This window comes from Peromyscus maniculatus, chromosome 5 (genome assembly GCF_049852395.1).
Source record: "Peromyscus maniculatus bairdii isolate BWxNUB_F1_BW_parent chromosome 5, HU_Pman_BW_mat_3.1, whole genome shotgun sequence".
NCBI classification, from domain to species: Eukaryota; Metazoa; Chordata; class Mammalia; order Rodentia; family Cricetidae; genus Peromyscus; species Peromyscus maniculatus.
Window position 1 is genome coordinate 85,241,716 of NC_134856.1, and position 22,536 is coordinate 85,264,251.

Below are 22,536 nucleotides of genomic sequence, written 5' to 3' on the forward strand. Positions count from 1 at the left end.
AGTCCTTTTAAAAACACGGATTAGTATCATTTGGTAGAGAGCTTGTCTACTATGTGCAAAATCCTGATTTTAATCACAGAACTACATGTACTATGTGTGATGATGCATACCTGTAATCCCTGCACTCAGGCAGAAGAAACAAAAGGATTGGAAGTTCAAAGTCATTTTGATAACTAGTTTAGATAAATATCTAGTTTGAGGCAAATCTGGACTACATGAGATCTTATCTAATGAAACAAGGAACTGAATCTTTTCTAGTATAAATGTTTAAAATAATTTCTAATCTTAACACTCATCATTGGCTTCCAATGTGTTTACTGACATTTGGTTACAAAAGGTATGATGTTGTGTTATATAGACGCACATATGTATGTATATGTATTATGTACAACTTACCATTTGTTTTTAGTCATCTGTTGATTTTGTTGGATGGTATTGCAGAAAGTGTCACTGTGTCCTGCCACACTCAATGCAAAATGATTCCTAGCTATTCCAAATTTATTTCACATAGGAGTTAAAATTTTCACATATGCAAGAAAATTAAGCAGAGAGAGAGAAGAGGGGGGGAATTTTACAAAGTACAAGACGCTGTTCTTTTGCTCAAAAAGAGATTCTAGGCTACTAAAACACAGCCTCTGCCTTCAGCCTCACAGAGCTTGCTAAAGCAGATGAAGAAGGTCACCAATGATCTGAAAGGATGCATCAGCAGCAGATCTGATTGCAGTTTGAGGATTTCTTCTGAGCTGTTTGTGCACCGCAGAGCACAACACTAAGCATCTTACACAGCATTCCAAAGTTATCTTGACTGGAAAGGCTGAGCCGCACATCAGATGCACTGCTTCGAGTGCAGAAGTTGGAAATCTGTTGCCTGGTCTCACTGTCCTCAGTGAAAAGCCTGTGTGCACTTCCCCACTCATCCACTTGGCCTGTCATTTTGAGGCACTCAGAGAACATTCTGTAACCTGTGAAATAGAAAGAAAGCTTTGAAACCAGAATCAAGTTCTTTTTTTAGGGATACACAATGTTGACAGAAATATACTCCAGAGGAATTTAATGTGGCTTTTTTTGGGTTCCTGGCACGATTTCTTTCGTGCATCAGTAAGTGAAAAATGAGCATGGGAAACTCCTGACAGTAGAACAGGGCTGAGGAGAGCCCTTGCCTCCAAGCCAACGATTAGATTCTACTGTACAAACAGAGAAATGTCTGTGAACTCCTCACCTCTGAAGGTAAACACTGAGAAGGAAACACACCCCACGGGCTTTGAAGAATTCACCTTGTAAAAGGAAAGAGGACGTCTTTAAAGAGTCCTTCATGCAGAGAGAAGAGGAAGCTCTTTGAAGCCTGGCTAATTCTGGGTCACTGTGAAATGAGCCATGCTTCTGTCTACAAGCACTTCTGACCCTGTTGGACCAGAAACAATAGGACCACAAAGGGATGCTTTTTCTCTTCTTCTTCTTCTTCCTTCATCTGTATGAATAAAAATTGGAAGAAACAGTCAGCAGAAAAGACACAAAACCCCTCACTACCAAGATGCAGCACCCTGGAACCCAGTCCTCAGCTCTTTCTCCTTCCATAACTAAAAGGTACTCAGTTGGAACCGATGTGTAACTCCATGTGGATGAGTTAAAATGCACTAGCTTGGGCTGCTGATGTAGCTCAAGGATAGAGCACTTGACTGGCATGCAAAAGGCCCTGGACGCGGGACTGGGGAGATCAGCTACACTGTAGTGTGCATAATAAATAGAATGCATTTCCCATGAGATACAATTGGAAGACAGAAAAGATAAGGCTTTGAGAACTGGAAATTTCCAGAAAATATACAAGTTCTTTGCTTTTGATTAATTTACTAGTCACAGCCAGGCTCCTCCCTCTGATTTAAATTTCGATGACAAATTAGTTATTTAGAACTCTCTAGAAAGGGCTGTTCCAAGACAGTTGTAAAATTCCCAGCTGGAGTGGAACCTGCATGGAATCGGACTAGACCCTCTGCATACAGGAGACAGGAGAGTAGCTTCATCTGTTTGAGGGGCCCCTGGTAGTGGAATCAGGATCTATCCCTGGGGCATAAGCCAGTTTTCTGGATCCCATTATCTATATTCGACACCTTGCTCAGCCTTGATGCAGGGAGGAGGAGCTTGGTCCCGCCTCAACTGGATGTACCAGGTTTTATTGACTCCCTACGGGAGCCCCTACCCTTTTGAAGGAGGGAATGGGGAGTAGGTCGTGGGGGGTGGGGTGCAAGGCTGCGGGGGAGTGGTGTGGGGGGAACTGTGGTTGGTATGTAAGATGAATTAAAATTTTTCTTAAATAAGAAAAAAATTCCCAGCTAGAATATTCTATCAGTTCCTCTGTATGATCAAATAGTTGAGCAGGCCGGACCAAAGTGCAGCAGACTGCAAAGCCAATTCAGCTTCTGATGTTATCTCTCAGGCAGTGACACATAGACGACATTTGCCACCCTCATGGTTCCGCCATGTGGCAGAGAGGAGAGTGACTTAAGCCATCTTAATGATGGACATATGGGTTTAGGTGATTGGTGCCAAATCTTTGAAGGTTTATAGTAATGGAAATGCTAAGTATTTTGTTGTTGTTGTTGTTGTTGTATTGTTCTTGCTTTTGCTGGGATAAGTGTTGTGTGTAGCTTCCATTCTTGTTGGTAAACGTCTTGGGGATGGCAAGCGAGTTGACTGGCAAGGAGCTAACAGGGACAGGTTGCAGAATGGCTTGCCATGTATACCACACAGCTTTGACTCATGGGGGAAAAAAAAACAACCTCATCACAGTGAGTTCCCTAAACCATGACTTGGAGTTGCTCAGTTTGTGTAATACAGATAGATGTAAACATGGGCAAACTGAATTCATGTGTGGCATAATTTTTTAAAATAATTCATAGAGGCTTAGGTTGTGAGGTCCTTGGAAAGTCAATAGCACCCCCTTGAAGTGCTGGTGCTATATAGAAGCAACTGAATAAATACATTGTATCTTGCCTCATGCCTGAAAAGCTGAAAATCTTTCTCAAGATCCAATAAAATTTCAAATTATATGAAACCATCTTCCTTATAATGTAAGTGTATGGAAAACACTATATATACAGTATTTTTACGAGACACAGCTACAAACAGTACATGACAGACAGGGCTCATGCTGAGCATCCTATCGCAAGATCTGAATTAGATCATAAAGACTCAGCGAGATTTGGGCAAACATGTTGACTGATTGCTTGGTTTCTAGCTTTCATGGGTCAGCTTCATCTCTATGTCCTGCTTTCCTATTGTAAGCCTCCACTTCCAGTCTTGGTGGAGTGTTTTGTCTCATTTGAACAAATAACATCTTCTGGATGCATTTTTCTCCAAACTTATAAATTAAGGTACTGAGTTCATTTCAAATCATGTGAGTGGAGAGTGGCGGTAACACTTGGCTACCAATAATGCAGACCTAGGAGAACAAAAGTTTCAGCCTCCTTAGTCAGGATCTGACTCCTGCCCATTCTCCCTTACCTCATGCAAGTGCTTGCGCAGGCATTCCCCAAATGACAGATAGATCACATTCCCTTACTTTGTTTTGAAATCTGAATTTAATCCCTACAGAAACAGTGTTATAAATGGCAGTTAGATTCCTGCCCAGCTCAGGAAAGACAATTTAACCCATAATGTAAATGAATCACTGTCGACTTGGCGGACAGAATTCTGGGGTCTAGAAATAGGAGACTGGTGGTGACAGCCCTTCAAACTACCAGGCGTGTTTGCATTCTTATAAAAGGTGCTTCGTGTGCCAGAACGAAGGGATAAGTAATGAAATGACGCGGAATGTTTCAGAAGGCACTGGAAAATAGCCAGGGTGGAGACAAGAGTTTGGGCAACAATGATTCCTAGAAATCCACAGCTAAGACTATTTCCTTCGAAAGTCCTCTTTTTCCTGTCTTCTCTGTTACAATTTTTTTTTAAAGTAAAACCTAACATACAAATAGCAAAAACTGATGATAAAGACATGTAACTCAAAGAATGATCATAAACTGAATCACAGTGTAAATGCCTTGATGTTCAGGAAAACAAACATTCTCATCTTTGTAAGGTACAACTTTGTGGCCCCCTCCTCCCACCACTCACCCCAAACTCCTGCTGGACCAAAGAAGGAAATAATTTTCTGCCTTTCTCTATAGCAGTCCCTTTTTGTTCTTATACTTCTATGACTTACACACACATCCCTAAATTATTTCATAAAGTCTTGCCCATGTATGTTACACATAAATAAGATTGTTTATTACACTTTTTTTAGAGTCCATCTCCTTTTGTTCAACATTATGCTTGAGGCAGTAAACCTGAGAAACTCATGAGTTAACTTATTTTCATTGCAGTATATTCAGTTGGTTTTATTTGTTATAATGCCAATTGTAGGGGGTTATGTTCAGTTTTTAACATGGAGAAATCACCTTGCAACGAGCATCCTTACTTATGATAGTCAAGCATTTTCACTGTCTCTATACCAAAGAGCAAAACTACAGATGATAGAAAATGCAAAGGTTTAATTTTAATGCATGATAAAAATACTTGCTGAAGAATATGCACTGATTTGATTCCTACATGCAATGTATTAGTGTCTGATGACTGCCCAGTATCTGAAGACTGCCCTTGGAAGTTGTATTTCATTTAGGTCATTCTGATGAATAGTGACATTTTTGTTATTTTAAGCAGCATTTCCTTGATTATTAAAGTGTTTAACAGACCTTCTAACTTCACTGCCCAGTTGGATACTTTCATTTCTAAAAGTATCCGTTTATGGTCCTTTGACATTTAGTTATTCAGTTACCTGGTCTTTTGTACATTTGGTTTGTTGGAGTTTGTTGTTGATTTGGTTTTTATATAATATATTATACTGCTCTAAAATTTTTGTTCTGTTCTCTGGTGTAAATTCTTAATTTCTGATGTGTGTTCTTTTTTGCTGTTGTTTTTGTTTGTTGTTTGTTTGGTTTTGGTTTTGAGAGACAGGGTTTCTCTGTGTAACAACCCTGGCTGTCCTGGAACTAGGTCTGTAGACCAGGCTGGCCTTAAACACACAGAGATTATCCGCCTACCTCTGCCTCCTGAGTGCTAGGATTAAAGATGTGTGCCACCACTACTTGGCTCATTTCTGACATTTTTTGATGAACAGAAATCCTTGGACCAGCAGGATGGCTCCGCTGATAATGGTACTTGCCTCAGAGCCTGATGAGGGAGTTCAGTCTTTGGACCCTACATGGCAGGAGGACAGAACTGACTCATTCCAATTGTCCTCTGACCTACACACACAAATAAATAAATGTATTTTCAATTAAAGAATTTATTAAATTGTTGTTTAAAGTCCATTATTGTGAGAAAATAAATGGCCAAATATTCATATATCTATTTGTGAACTCTATTCTACTTAATTGTATTTCCTTGTGACAATAATAATCTATATTAACTACTTTTATAAACAGGTTGGTACTTATAGGTTATAAAATATTTTCATCTTCAAATATTTCTTCTATTCTAATCTTTCTTTTACTTTTATTATCCAAGTAAAAATATTTCTCCCTTTGCTATCTTCTTCTTCTTCTTCTTCTTCTTCTTCTTCTTCTTCTTCTTCTTCTTCTTCTTCTTCTTCTTCTTCTTCTCCTTCTCCTTCTTCTTCTACTTCTCTCTCTCTCTTTCTCTCTCTCTCTCTCTCTCTCTCTCTCTCTCATCTATCTCACGCATGCATGCACATAATGTGATTTTATTAGTACTGGAAAGTGCTGATATTTTTTAATAATATTTGAGTCTTTTGATGATATGTCCTGTATACAACTAGGTCTTTAAATTTTCTCAACAATCTTTTTAAATTTCCAGGGGGGAAAAAAACTTTTTTTTTTCAATTTTATTTTTATATAGCTCATGTTACTAAGGCTCAAAAACATAAATGTTAAATTTACATTTCATATATTGAGAAATTCAAGTGCAATGGCTTTATTAAGGTATGGTTCACATGCAATAATGTATACATATTTAAAATGTAAAGTTTGATTAGTATTGACACAGGCAGACACCCAAGAGGCTGTCACAAAGTCAAGATAATGAACATATCCATCACTCCCAAAAGTTTCCCTGTGCCCTCCGGTAACCCTCCTAACCCTTCCCCATGACCTTCTGCCCCTTGTCAAGAACTAACTTCTTTTTAACTATATATGAGTTTGCCTTTTCTAGAATTCTATTATTTATGGAGACATACAGAATGTACCTTTCTTTGTCTGGCTTCTTTCACTCACTTTAATTATTTTGAGATCTATCCTCATTGCTGCCTGGGCTAAAGATCACTCCCTCTGTTTGAGAGAAGTATCACATTGTGTGCACAGGTCACAATTTCTTGATCCATTTATCTGTTGTTCAGCGATTGATTTGTCTCCAGTTTGGGGCATTGCAAATAAAGCTACATCTGTGTACAAGTCTGTGTATGGGCACATGCTTGTGGTTTTCATGCATAAATATTACACATGGAATGAATAAAGCACATGATATATTTTAACCTTGGGGTGGTTGACAGACTGCTCTTGTGTGTTGGGATCATTTCATATTCTGAAGTCATTCATGAGAACTCCTGCTGTTCCACGTGAATGCCAGTCTTTTTCATTTCATCATCTCTACTAGATCTAATAGATACATGTTCACTAATTCTTAATTTTTCCGATTTACTTAAAAACAATGATGCAAATCCTTATATCACATGTCTGTTTCCAATCATAGAACTTCTTTGGGGAAATATCTGTTTAAGCCATTTGCCCAGTATGTTTACTGGATAGTTTGCTTTCTTATTTTTAAGTTTCCAAGTCTTTATATATTATAGACACAAATCCTTTGACAAACATTGGCTTGAAAATTCTGTCTTTTTATATGTGGCTTTTTAAAACTCTCTTTCTATTCCCCCAACCCCAATGTACAGAAAGTTTTCATGTACATGAATTACAATCTCACTTTTTCTTTTATGAGTCATACTTTTATTTCAGTATTGAGAAAGTTCTGCCTAATCCTAGGTGCCAACAACTAACCTATACTTGCTCACAATGTATATGTTTAATACATAACCCCAAACACTACTGCATTTCAGATGATTATGGTTAATTAGGGCAATGGGGTAGAGTCTGAACCAACAAGATTAGTGTCCTCATAAGGAAAGACAACCCAGCCCTGTCCCCTTTTCTGTCTTCATCACATGAAGACACAGTAATGTGGACACTGCAAGCCAGGAAGAAAGCCCCGCCAGACAGCAATTTGTTAGTGCTTTGACCTTGAATTTGACCTTTAAAACTGTGAGGAATAAGCTTGGCTGAAGCCACAGCCCATGGTATTTCATTTGAGCAGTTCAAGTACACTAATTTACTACCTGATTTTTAAAAAAAGTGTATCCTATATTTTCTTCTAGAGTATTTGTAGGTTCAGTGGCGACTAAAATCACATCAGGGTCTGGGGGAATGGTGGAGCTCAATGAGTCAGTGTTTGTCTTGGGTACCCAAGGCTCCCAGGATAAATTCCGTACTGTGAAAGATATACATAAGACATTTTGTCAATAGAGTTCAGATATACAGTCTATTTTGAGATAACATTTGTATAATGCATGATCAGAGTAATTCATAAATCAGAGTAATGAGAGCTCACTGAAGAGTTGAATGTGGGCTGAACACTCCCTTTTCATTCAAGTAGAACAAAGCAGTTTTGCTGATGATCAAGCCCCACCCCCAGCCAGCCAGTGACATCTGTCCAGTTCTCCATCACAATCCAGTCTGTCCAGTGTCTAACACAGATGATCACTGCTGAAATCTTAGTGAAATCCCTCACAGTCCCCAACCAACCTCTCTTTCACAGCTGTACTTCTGTGGATCCTATTTGCTAATTTCAAGAAGTCTGCTCTTTCCTGGTCTTTCTCCCCATCATGGTTCCTGACAACTACTAACTTGTATCCAGCCAAGAGAGTTCATGTTGGGCATCACCTCCTCTGGGAAACCTTTCCTCCACACAAAAGAACACCTCTTCCAGGTATTCCATCTGAGTCACTCCAAAACAGCACTTCCAGTAAGACACCATACTCATCTCTTTGTGGGTAGGTCTCTTATGTTTAAATCTTAGTTTCTCAAGAAGAAAATTAGTATGTGTGGGAAGGTGGCTCAGTGGGTAAATGAACTTGCTGCCAAGCCTGATGACCTGACCAGATCTGATGACCTGAGTGTGATCCCTGGGACCAACACAATGGGAGGAGAGAACTAGCTTCAGCAAGTTGTCCTCTTACCTCTACACACACACACACACACACACACACACACACACACACACACACACACTAAAATATTAAAATAAATTTAATAAAAAGTTTTAAGAAGACTTATTAATTCAATGCTTCCTTATTCAATTGTTTTCAAAGCTCCCAGGCTCTCAATAAATATTGAATAAATGACAAAATCAGAGACTAGAGCAAATGAGTCAATATAGGTGAAAATAATAGTCAATTCCTCAAAATTGTCCAAATGACAAGTAATAATGATATGCAAATAGATATTGTGGAATATATTGTCAAACATCAGTCAGTAAAAGTTTTACACACCAGGGAAAAATCCTTAAAGAATAAAAAAAGAAAAAGAAAGAAAGAAAGAAATAGGATGTCCATCTTCAAGAAGAACAAAAGAGAAATATTGGCCAGCCTAAAACACAATGCCAAGGGAGTTTCTGAGATAAATCATCAGAATGATCTATTTGAATCACCCAGGAGCATAACAGACAGGGTAGAAACCAACAGGGCTTTTAAAGGAGCAAATCATGCCAGACCAATTTAATTTCCCTCTATGATGGAGTGGCAGACCTTGTAGATAAAAAGGATGCAGAAGATGTAATCTCTCTAGACTTCTGTAAGCCTTTGATTCTGTCCGACCTGACATTCTCATCAACAAACTGGGGAGATCTAATCTAAACCACACAACTGTTTAAAGGAGGCACAGCCCACTGGACAGAGGCATCTAGAAAGCAGTTGGCAATGGCTTTGCATTAACCCAGGAGAACATTACTGGCAACAGTTTTGCAGAGGGGCCTGGGATCATTCGCCTATTTTACAGTCCACCAGAAGCCGAGTACACACAAGTAGAGACATGTGTGTAACAAAGGACAAGTTTACCCAGGAATAGCTGTAAATATATTTGGAATGAAAGTATTGTTTCTGCCTAGAAGTATTTGCCATAAAATAAACAGAGAAGTAAGCAAACAATTCCATTAAGAGTGGTCCATTTCTAAATATGATTACATCCTTAGAAGTATGGAACACTACCAGGACCACCATCATTACCTGTGTCGCTTTCCTGTTAGAAACTTTTACTATTGAGTACCCTGACATCAACCTCTGTCATCTGCTTATTCCATGTAGCATTGACCGTCCACTCTACATCATTTCCCGGTTTCCTTAGCTGCCCATATGACCATTTCTTAACAGCCCTCGCTCTCTCCCTCTTCCTGTTCAATCTTTCTGCATCAACCTTCCCTTATGGCCTCTGCCCACCTACTCTTAGCCATGAGGTCTTCCCTTGTTCAGATGAGATATTGTGAATGGAAACTAAAAATATTGAGGAAGTTAAGAAGTAACATAGAGAAATGATAAAGACCAGAATCACCGGGCACTAGAACTTCTAAAAAATTCTTTGACAATTTCGTAAGACATTTTGTACATACACACCTCCTGTTGCTCTCTCTCTCATCCAAGTCCCACTCTCATAGAATCTCTTCTTCCTAAAAGGTTCCTTCCTACTTTCATGTCTCTTCTTTTTTGTGTGTTTGACCCAGAGAGTTTAATTAGGATTGCTTGCATAAGGGCAGGAGATGGGGGTGGGGATAGCAACCAGAGCAAGGACAACTATCCATTGGTTATGTCACTGAAAAGAAAAAAATACCTCCCCTTTTCCTCTTCCTCGGTAACCTTAACTGTCAATGGCTCCCCCAGGAAGGGCGGAGCCTCCGTAGCCCCTCCCCCATCCATAATGAAATGCTGAAGGGCTGTTTTTTGTGAAGATAACCACAGCTGCTGATTTCTTGAGTGCAATGGCGGTGTCATGTCCAGAAGAGAGCATTTTAGAGGCCTCCTCTCCAGCCTTTGGTTTTTACATGATGTTTCCTGAGCCTTGGAAGAGGTGATATGATATCCCACTTAGGGCCAGAGTCAGTCAGTAGTCACTTATTCCCAACGTGTCGACTGTTATAGGACTTGGTTTTCGAAAGGACAGCTCTCTTTATTTGGAGACCGGGCCTCAAAAGTGACAGGGCTTTCTATGGAGTGGGCTTCCTGGAGAGGAGCTGGCTGCCAAGTGAGTGAGCAGGAAATAAGATGATGCAGCAAGTCAGGTTTCGGGTCCAGCCACCGATTGAGCCGTCAAGCCAGCGGCTCAAGCAGAAGGCATCAGATAAGCTGGATGGTAGAAGACACTTGAAATCACAGGAGTGCCTATGTATTAGCTCTCTGATTCTAGGAAAGTCATTTACACATCTAGGTCTGATTTGCCAACTGTAAAATAGATTTCTACGTAAGTAAGCCATACACGAAAGCAAATGAAAGAGTGTATGCGAGAACACAGCAAACTATAAAGCAGTATTCACCTGTAAATAGCACGGCTGTTACTGATGTTGTTGTTGCCTGTTAGGGACCTTTAGAGGCTCAGGAAAAGGGCCCTCAGCAGATGTACTCCTATAATTATTATGCGCACTTGTGGCCTAAAGATAAGGAACACTCTACTCTGCTCTCTGGGGAAAAAAAAATCTTAATTCTCAAATGGCCAATTCAATTAAATGTCCATTTTGAAAAGAACAACTAAATGTAATTTGCATTTTGTTAAAAAAAAAAGCAAGCTAGATTTTGTTAAAGATAACTTCAAAATTCGTTGTTAGTTCTTCAATGAAATAATCAAACAATTGAGCCAGGCCTTTGCAATGAATATTACAGATAATGGGAGACCACAGCACATAAAATTGAAAATTGGGCTTTGGTCAAGAAAGTACAAGCCTAAAATATTTTCCAGTGTGCTTTACTCTAGACACCTAATACTTCTTATATTTCAATATTTCCAGTGGGAGAATGGGAGAATAATGGCGCTTTTCATGTCTCCAATTTGCTTTGTATATGTAGATTATATAGTTAATTATCCTAAGAATACAGTCATGAGTTTCCTGATTGATGGGTTGGAGGTGTTCCCTGCATAGTTGCCCTACTGATTCATACTATGTCTGATAAATAAAAAGAGGTCAGATTATTCTTTCCATTTCACAGGAAGAAAACTCAAATCAATACAGTTGCATAATGGCACGTGGACTGAACTTTTGATTCCCAGGAGAGAATTCTAAAGCACTGTAGTTATTTTTACAGATATCAATATAATTTCTCTCTTTTTACTCCATGTGTGTGTATGTGTGTGAGAGAGAGGAGAAAGAGAGAGAGAGAGAGAGAGAGAGAGAGAGAGAGAGAGAGAGAGAGAGAGATTAGTATGCATTGGGCATGTGGTGGGGGACACGGACAAGCATGTATGTGCACTTGTACATGGAAGCCTGGCTTTGGCTTAAGGTGTTTTCCTCATAGCTCAGCATCTGATTATTTGAGACAAGGTCCCTCACCGAGCCTGAAGCCCACCAATTCAGCCTAACTGACAAATGAGCTTCAGGGGTGCACCGATTTCTGCCTCCACTTCCTAGTACTGCGGTTACAGATGGCACCAACTATCCCCAGCTTGTTATTGCATTTCGGGGATCTGAACTCAGGTCTTCCTGCCTGTACTGCACACATGTTACTGAGCCATCTCTCTAGCCTCTGTTGACACATTTTCAAAACAAGTCCTTAGTGAAGATTGTATCACTTCATGAGGTGCCTTATAAAGTCTCAAGTTCATCTGAAATGAATTGCATAGTTATATGCTGAGAACGATATAAAGATGAGGGTGTGGAAAAAATGATATTCCACCACCCAATTAGATGACTCAGTGAACCATTGTTGGGGACATCTGTGCACAGGAGGCCCTACGGTGGTAAGAGGTGAGTGAAAGGCCAAGGCTAAGGAGGTGGATGAGCACAGCCCATAACTGAAGTTATCACCTCAGAATTAACCTGCTGTGGAGCACAAGCTACATTTTAAGTTGTGAAATATGGCAATACTTTTATCATCTCCTTGGATTCAATTCACTTTTTATACATTAATTTATTTAAATTATGTCCAACTACAAAATATTATTGTGCTATTTTATGCCAAGAAAAGCTGTATTTAAAATGGAAAACTGCCTAGAGAAGAATGTAAAAGATCACATTTTTGTATTTGATCATTGCAGGTTATTAGTTAATGGTTGTAATTCAAGTGACAGAAATAAAGTGCTTACTATACAAAGAAATGTTAAAGACACAATCTACTAAGATGTCTTTACTTTACAAGAAAGAAGACAAATCAATTGATCAGATGAAAGAAGGAGGTGACCAGCAGTATTAGCTAGTCCCATTGTATTTCATAGTTGCAAAAGTTAGCAGACACTCTATGGAAGGCAGGAAGGTTAAAACATCATAAACAGCTGTGCTTCCATATATTCACTTGCTGTGACATGTCTATCTGTACTCTGTGAACATATGTTGCTCTCATTGGTTGATAAATAAAGATGTTTGGCCAATGGCAAGGCAGAATAAGGTTAGGCGGTACATTCAAACTGAAGACAGAGATGAAGCAGAGTGAAGTAAGGCAGAAGCTGTGAGCCACCGCCAGGAGAAGCAAGATGTGAGAGAACAGGTAATGCCATGAAGCCACGTGGCAAAACATAGATTAATAGAAATGGGTTGAAATGGGTTATAAGAGCTAGTTAGTAATGAGCCTGAGTCACAGATCATACAGTTTGTAATTAAAATAAGACTCTGTGTGTTTACTGAGTGGCCATGGGACCAGGCAGGATACAGGAAAACTTGCACCTACATTCACATTTATTCTCCAGTGTCTAACTTGCACATTTCTTCACCATTCTTTGCATTCATTGGAAAGGAAGCCACATTGGCAGAGCTTAGGGGCATCTTTTGATTGCAAAATTAGACCAACAGTTGAGCACAAATAGGAATTTGGTACAGACAATGGGAGTCTTTGGAGATTCCAAATATATATGTGTGTATATATATATATATATATATTCTGTAAACATATATGTATATGTGTGTCAGGGAAGCCAGAATCAAGAAGATCATGAACTGAAGAATAGCCTGGCTACATAGTGAGTTTGAGAACTGCCTGGGCTGCTGCATAGGAAAAAATCTTCCTCAATAATAGTGATGATAATAACAACAACAATAATAATAACAATGGAATTCAATAAAAATAAGGAGGACCAACAGATGGAGCAGAGGTCAAGTTCTAGTCAGAAAGAAGGAAAATACTGAGCTTGAGACTATATGTGACACAGTATTGCTATTTCGAAGATGAAAGAAGACTGGGAATGTAACTCAGCTGGTAGATCATTTGCCTAGCATGCACAAAGACTAAAGAATATTTAATCCCCAACACTGCATAAACATGGCATGGTTTTGCATATCTATAATCTTAGTCAAGAGTTTAAGGGCATCCTCAGGTACATAATGAGTTCAAGGCCAGCCTGGGCTACATTAAACTCTATCTTAAAAAGTAAACAAAAGAAAGAAAACTAACCAAAGAATCGAAGAATGGTTCTTCATCAAGAACCAATAAAGTTGTGTGGGTGAAGCAGGAGGTCTGTAAGAAAGCACTGCTAATCACTGATGAAAATTTTCTCTGCTAAGCCCTTTATTCAGCCCTTTCCACATAGTCTCTAACTGAATCTCTACTAAATTCCCAGATTAGCATAGGTTGGGTGATGAACAAAAAAGGGCTCTAAGATACTACAAACCCTTATCTAAGAAAGAACCACTGAAAAGGAAGACCTTCCTGGAAGAAAATTAGCAAATAATTAATAATAATAATAATAATAAACAATACTTGCTAACATGTATTGAAAGATACGAGGTGACTAGTGTTGCTCTAAGCACTTTGCATGTCTCACCTCTCTCCATACTTCATCAGTATTAAAAGAAGACACTATTTTAGCAATAACAAAACAGAAGATATTAAGTATTCTGCAACCTCCCACGTAGTTTACCTGAATCAGGATTCAGACCCTGACTGAAGAACTCAGGCCATTAAAAGAGCGTAGTTTTAACAATGACACGAACTTTATAGGATCATTGTGAGTATCAAAATGAATTGTTATATGCAAAAACTTTTAAATCTTGTTTGGTACAAAAAAAATATTTAACTAATATTAACTCATATCTGCCTCATTATAGATATCATTGTGTGATGTCTTTCCAAACACAGACCACAAAGATGATGAAGAATAAAACCCAAAAGATTGGTGTTTTAAGTAGACTATGCATTAGAACAAAATAAGCAATATCTACTACATATGGGTGTTTGCCAGGATAACTTAACTTACATTTGAACACTTAAGAGTTTTATTGCTTCAGAAAAAAATACACACAGCATATTGGGATGTGAAACTAAAAGAAAGGGTTAACAAGAAGGAACCCCAAACCAAGGTTTGATGTCACAAACCATGAGTTGAAATCTAATCCAAGAGAAAAAACCAATGTATGAGTGTGTGTGTGTGTGTGTGTGTGTGTGTGTGTGTGTGTGTGTGTAAGGAAAGTAACACATTTTGGAGCTTTTCTGGATTCCCAGAAAAGAACAACATAAACTTTCATGCAGCCCTTGCCCTATTAGTATAGAGAACAAAAGTCAAGACACCCAATGCAGAAAATCTAAAGAGGGACAGGAGATGTGAACCTAGAGTGTGCACAGCCAGGTGATCTGTTCAAGTTCATCCAAATGCACAGGGGGTCTAAATTTATCCTGCCTTTTGAATACTCACTTTGATATTCCTGGTCTGGACTTTAGCAAGATGAAGGATGGTTGATCTCTCGGGCTCAGACAGCAGAAAACTCCTTTTTGCTCTTTTGCCCTTGCTTTGCTGTCCAAGTTGACATCATGCTGACATCAAGACCAGGTTCAAATGCCTTTTCAGTCAGTCACACCCAACCTCTTGCTAAGAAGGACCCTTCCCTTGATTTAGAGATTAGATGCTGCTGTCTTGAAATTCCTAGCAGTTCCATCTTTGAAAGGAAGTCATAGAAGTGACATCCAATTGGTCAGTGGTGACTATTCCGAAGCAAAGAAAATACACACAATATTTCCTGTCTTCCTGTTGCAGAACTCCCACAGAGCTCTTGTGACAGCCCATGACCTGTGAGCCATGGGATTCTCCAGACTCCAGAACACAGAAAAAAACATATGGTGCTGGTGTAGTAAGCGTGTATCCAGGAGTGAAATAAAAACAAATGACTCAGAACTGAAGATGTCGCTCAGTAGTAGAACACATGCTTGGCATGTAAGGGCCTGGGTTTGATCTTCAGCACTGTCAAAAAAAATAGAGCATCATTTTCACTGTTCTGGTAAAAGTCTACTACGTATGCACACACAGGCTACAGGATATGCATCACATGATGTTGATGACTGTATATTAAGAGTAATTTTAATATTCTAATATTGTATTGAAGACTGCCATTGTGTAGTATAAAAATGAATGATAAAATCCATAAATCATGGAAATTTTTAAGCTTGCATATCTAGAAGGACATGAAAGAAGAGATTTTAAAAATAACAACAACAGAAAACAAAAACCCCCATCATGACTCATAGGCAATTAGACCATACGAGAAGGGAAAGGCTTTATATTTATATTGAAGTCTAAAATAGAACTTTTACCTGCTTCTATGAATGAGAGGCTAGCTTCTCTAAAGAGCTGTATTGGGGGGTGGGAGATGGCTCAGTAGGTAAGATTGTTTGCTGGGCAAACATGAAGGCCTGAATTCAAATTCCCAACATGCACATAAAAGGCTGTAGGGACTTCCTAGCTACCAGCGTAGCCCCTGATTCAGGAGGAGACTCTGTCTCAAAGGAATAAAGTGGATATTGATAGAATAGAACATGTTACGTCTTCTGGTCTCTACACACACACACACACACACACACACACACACACACACACACACACACACACAGCAGAGAGAGAGAGAGAGAGAGAGAGAGAGAGAGAGAGAGAGAGAGAGAGAGAGAGAGAGAGAGAGAGAGAGAGAGAGAATTTTTACAAAGCTGTTTTGGTTTTGCACTGGATCTGCAGTGTGTGTAGTCATGCCCGGTTGACAAGAGTTGAGAACTGTGTTGTGCCTGAAAGCCAGGGTGTATCTAACTGGGGTTCATTGCCACATGTCCTGAGTCACTGCTTCACCTGGGGAGCTCCTGGTGTGTCTTGGGAGGCAAGACCAGCTTTCTGCCCACGGCTTTGCCACAACTGAGCATATCGTGCCTGTTGCCTCACTTCCTACAGCTCCCTCCCCTTCATCTGTGTTCCCAGATCCCTCCACAGTTTCACTGGAGATCCTCTTATTCTATGCTGGCTACCTTACTACATTTTCTCGAGAGTGGCAAAAACAAGAAGCCACTCATCTCTTAGGCTTAACCCTTGAAGATGGCAATTACAATCTAAATGGCAACTCTTGTCCCCAGATTCCACCTCCTAATGACCCTCGTATATTATATATGTACATATATGTTATATATATAAATAAAATTATTTCCTCAAAACTCCCATTTACAGAGGAAAGAACCATGTTATATTTTTCTTGTCTTACTGAACTACATTCAAAATAAATCATCTAATTCAGCCTAAGAAACATGCCCCTGCCCCAGCACCAAACTGCTTCCTTCTATGGTATCCTGTATTAGGTTGACATGGAAGATACACATTTTTTTAGATATGGTTATGATTCATAGGTTAGCTTCTAGCAAATACTTGTAGGAAAATCACTCAAGTCATATGACTCTTCATTTCTTCATTTTATTAAAAAGAGTGACTTTATAATACTTCCTAACATATTTCTAATAAAAGTACACACTTTCAATATCTGTTGCATATTTTGTTGACACATGATATATAACTGACATTATAATTCTTATTTCTGCCTTCGAGGAGTTTACATTCTATTTTAGGATGGTTATGAATGCTATGTTCTCTGGATACATAGTCTAGAAGAAACACGAGACCAAACCAGCCTGTCAATCACCTGCTTCAAGTGTAAGCACTGTGACTACATTACCTGATTCTGAGGAACAAGACTAAAAGGATGATTTAGTCTCTAAATAAAAAGAAGACCATGAAAACTGAGAAGCAGTTTGTATTGAGTGTTGGACTATAACTTTCTTGATTCTTCTCTTTGGATTATGAATGGATCAGTACTCCTAAATGTACATTTGTGTCAATAGACAATTTTGAATATACTATACTTTGTAGCCTGCCTCTAGAAGGTTACAGATAGGTGAAAATTCTCATTCCTCTATTACCTGATTCCCTCCATCCAAGAGGCCAAGTTCCTTGAGTGGGTAGCTTAGCTCCTGCTCTCCTGGTGGCCACAGCTCCCTAAGTACTCAAGGGAAGGCATTTTAGGATCTGTCTTCCACAAAGTTTTCTGAGTCCCTACTTTGCAGATGAGCAAATAGGTAAGTCCATATCTTTGACCATAAGAAAATTTGTTGTGAGATTCGATCCATTTAGCCAATGACATTTGGGGCGACTAGCCCTATGGGCATTGTTTTCTCTGGATACATGACCTTATAAAACTGAGAAGGGGGTTGTGCGTGCTCTTGCTTGTGTGGTCAGAGCAGGAGAAAGCAGCCTAGAGCATGGCTTGTGGTTGGTCCTCATCTCCCTTGGGCAAAACGGCAGGATAATAGCAGCTGGATCAGCAGCAGCATCTACTTTATTTTGTATTTGTGAGTGTGTGATCCCCATTTCATCCCTTAGTAAATAAGTCTTCTTCCAGACATCTGTGGATTTCTCCTTATAAAAATTCATTGACATAATCAAGGTTTTGTATATACCTATAATATCAGCACTCGGGAGCAGAGGCAGGAGGATAACCAGCTTGAGGCTATCGAGGTTTCTTAGAAAGTTCTAAGCCAGCAAGAGTTACATAGCAAGATCCTCTCTCTGAAAAGAGCACAGAAGAAAAAGTAATATCAAAAAAATAGGAACTTGATTCACTGAGGAGAGGGTGAACTCCTTTCTAATTCTTTTTCATACTTTCTAATTATTAACATAGAGTTTGTACAAGTTAATGGTGCTCGCCGTGATATTTTTTTAAACACAGGAATATGCTTTTTAATTTTAGCATTTGGATTCAGGTTCCCAGTGGTCGTGCAACTGCTATTTAAAGCCAGGTTCCGTGTGTGTGTGTGTGTGTGTGTGTGTGTGTGTGTGTGTGTGTGCGTGCGCGCACGCGTGCAGGCACACGCGTGTGTCTGTCTGTCTGTCTGTGTCTGTGCGCACGTCTGTGCATGTCTATGTGTGTCTGTCTGTGTCTGTGTGTCTGTCTATGTGTCTGTGTGTGTGTATGTGTGTATGTGTTTGTGTGTGTGTGTGTATGTGTTTGTGTGTGTGTGTGTCATGTGTAAAGGACATCCAATAAGAGGAGCGTGGAGATGAGACAGTGACAGTTGGTGAGTCAGCAGCTGGCCGTGTCAAAGGGTCCGGCACTGGACACCGAAGCAGAACCCATTTTAGGTGAGCCTTTTATTTGCCAAACCTAAGCAGAAGCACAGAGATTTCCTTCACAAACCACGGGCCTCCTTTTCTGACTCTCCCTTATCTGTAAGTAATCTTCAGAACAACAGACTCCTCTCAAAACATCTTACGGCTTGACTGTACCGTGATTTGTCTGCTCCTTGCAGAGGCAAGGAAGCTCCTTTTAGTGCTAATTTCTGTTTTGTTTCTTACGCCTGTCCAGCATGGCTCTAATAAGAATAGAGTATTTCTAAATGCGCTTTTTGGCCCTACAAAGACAAACTTCTCCATGGACTCGATTCTACTTAATTTTCCTGTACTGGAATTTCAGCTATGTGCCTGAAGCCACTCAACACATGCAACAATGTGTGTATTCATTGGGACATTAAACAGTAAAACAATTCTAGACCCAGGTTTTGCGATGTTCTGATTTTTAGAAGTCCTTAGAATTTGTTCCACCCTCTGGAAACATCACCCTCTGCCCCCAGAAAATGCATTTTATTGCACACTTCGTGGCAAAGTTTATGACAATGATCACCCCAATCCCTAATTAGCAAGTGGTAACAGATAGGCAGTTAGATCCACTCCTGGCGACATCTCTGACAGATTGACATCGCCACCCCCCACCTCCCAAAATCCCTGCAAGGCTTCTTGTTTAAATGTGACCATGCTCCAACACAATGTTGGCAAGCCTAGTCTCGTGTTGGGGGAGGGGGAGGAGACTATAAAAGGAACATGTTCGCACAAGCATGGCAGAGCCCATGCATAAACCATTTGGTTTTGCAATTAAAAACAGGTTTGGCTTCCCTCTGCATCAGTAAGACAACGTCAAAGCAACATTTGTCCTGAAAATTTTCCCTTGTGAATTCAAATGAACTGTGAGTCTTGGGGTTCTCTTTGTTTGCATGTGCATGCCTTGAGAATGAATTTTTAGAAGTATTCAATGTGCTTCTTTCTGGGGTAATGCCATTGATGTGTGTGTCGAATCACTGCTATGAGATGGGTCTCAATTATACTTTCCACTCTCGTCTCTGGAACACGGACCTAGCATTTTGATTTGACCCATCAGGTTTATTACTACAGGTAAACTAATTCTCCAAGCCTGACCCCTCAGGAAGTGATCGCTCTTTCTAAAGACCTATAAGCAATTGACTCTCACACACGGGACCCAAGTTTCAAAGGTACTGAAAACCATGAATACATTTACTGTTAGGAAAGAGTTGTAAACTTGTCTGTAATGATGACTAATTATAACTTTATTGTGATTATTCTTGAATAATGCACTAAAATATTAGATCTTATGATATTGGGAGAGCACTTTCTCTCAAAGCTAAAAATTCTTACCTTTAAGTTAACAACTTAAATACTATAAAAAGCTATTTTAGTTCAAATGAATTTAGTAATTTTCTACAAGTTAGAATTTACTTTCATTTTTCTTTCATTCTATCCCCATCCAGGTAAATGGAAAGAAATACCATCCCTTATTTGAGTGTATAATATAAAAATATCAGTTCAAATTTCTGGCACATAGGAAAATGCCATGTAGCATATCTTGGTAGGCATGAGTCAAAGACACCTGAGAAAGCCTAGATCAGTCTATATGAAGAAATCCTAGCAATAAAATAAGTCAGCAGTTCCTGAGGCCCATCCATTAGTGCTCAAGGAAAATTTTGTGAAAAGACAGTGTCTTAAGAATGTCAATTATTCACCAATAGTGATGATTCATAGAAATTAAAGGAGAAAGATGGGCCAAAAAAGAAAAAAAATGACCAACTATTTTCAGAGCAACATATTTGATCTAAAATTATCAGGGAGTGATTTTGCATCTGTTTTACTTACAAAAGCCCCTCAGGTCACCTGGGAAAGGTTAGTTTATTCCTGCTTTTCCAGAATTGCCTTCTTTTATAATCTCAGCACCACGTGGTCATAGGAAAATCACTAGAATATAAATTGATCTTCTGTTGCATCATTCTGAAATCAATCCTTTGAAATAAATACAAAGCATTTTTATAAAGCACTTGGTAAATAGAAATATATTTGGCACAAAGTAAAAAATAAAGAAATGCATATGTGAAAATTGTGTAGTCTCACTGAAATGGTCAAAAAACTCCTCTGGTTCATTTTATCACATAATTGAACTGTTATATGCAAGTACAAATGCATACATCTACATTTATATTTCTCAAAAATACATGGTTTTGCTTACTTTTGATCTATGAAGCCAGTAAATAGGAAAAGACTAATTGAGTGTGCAGTGTACATTGATAAGGATATTAACTCTCTCAAGTAACTAGCTATTAATTATAAATAAATATTTTTTAATTTAACTAAGTCCGTGTGTTAGAGTTTTAAATTGACTTTGGGCTTGCTAGCTGTCTGTTTTTCAACCTTACATATAAAAAAATAAAGTGTAAGAAGCTGCCAAGGGAGAAATAAATTCAACATTGAAGTTACAAAAATAACATACTTTTTTAAAAGGCAAAGTAAATATATCATTACTATAATTTTAAAGCTGTATGTAATTTAAGTCTTTCTCTCTCTTTATCAAATTACTGAATCTTATTGAAATTGTTTTAATGAGTCAAGAGCCATGAATTACTTATATATTGGAGAAAGAAAGAATATTATGCTTTTTATAGGTATATAAATTTCACCAGAGAACTATTTTATGTAAGTAAATCCTTTATTAATTCACTGTTAATGGCTCCATTTCTAACAATTATTATCCAAATTGTTGTCAAAGAAAGGAAGGAAGGAAGGTGGTTATTAGGTCTTCCAAGTCAAATTTTCAAATGCTCAGTAAGTGATTTAATCCATTGCATGATTAAAGGAGTAACTGAGTTGGAGAAGGGTTAAAAATGAAACGTCCTCAGCTCATCTGGAAGTGTGATAATTAGTTTCTGTGCGTGTTTAATAGCCCAAATGTAAAGGATTGCTCCTAAGAAAGAGTTGGAGAATCAGAAAGTTATTAATGAGCATTCTCAGATCTTAATCATGAGTTTATATTTAAGAAAATTAGATACCCTTTATGTGATAAAAAAAGAGGTACACAAGCCGTTATATCATTACACTAATTTTTCATATGAGTGAACTTTAAAAAGGGGGTAACATGGAGGGTAACATGGAATTTATTACCAACTAAAATTGTATAGTAGTTATTTTTTCTTAAGTTCTGTTACTTTTCTTCAGGCCATGTTTAAGTGATGCATCCACCTATATAAGATAGAGTGTTCTCTTTCCAAATTTCCCATAAATTAAATTGTTGAGGAGGTTTTTTTCTTTCAGACATAAAAAGAAACTTAGACCAGCAGCACATTGAAGAGAGATGGGTTACTCTCCATTCACAGCAAATGTGAATGAGCAGGCAAGGCCTTTGTTTTCCTGCTGTAGTTCAGAGCAAGGAACGAAGCTTAACCCAGAAATGCAGTCTCTCCTCTCTACACTTTAGCTCATCTACATCCCATTAAAACAATAGCTCAGCTAAAAACACAGAATGCCGAACAATTCCACGGGTGTGTTGGAGAAGCTGCTAATAAAAAACTGCCGAGCTCTGAGAAAATGCTTATTAAAACCTAATAAAATGGTGAAAATTGGGGAGAATGTACACAATAAACTTTTTTGTGTGCGGTGTGGAGAAGTCAGTTTAGTCTCCAGCCACGTGGGCTTGGCTATGGTAAAGTCAGGGCAAGAAAAACAAGCTTGGCCATTATTTCATAACGAATTGCTGAGAGTCAAAAAAACAACCATTCCATAGTCACCCAGTCACCCAGTCATCACCTGGGAAGGCAAAGCCTTTCTGTGCTTGGCCAAAATAATCCAGATGTCCACAGGTAATGGAAAATTCTGGAAGTCAGTTTTCTAAATAACATCTGTTCCC

At 38.8% G+C, this 22,536-nt stretch overlaps 1 long non-coding RNA gene across 1 annotated transcript in view; it reads left to right on the forward strand.

The window, feature by feature from the left end:
• Positions 1-19,435: 19,435 nt before the first annotated feature.
• The window catches only part of LOC143273383 (uncharacterized), a 29,837-nt gene continuing 26,736 nt past the window's right edge, over positions 19,436-22,536 (forward strand). Inside the window, exon 1 of the long non-coding RNA XR_013051464.1 lies at positions 19,436-19,537. This is a non-coding gene — a long non-coding RNA (uncharacterized LOC143273383). The remainder of the gene's footprint in view (positions 19,538-22,536) is intronic.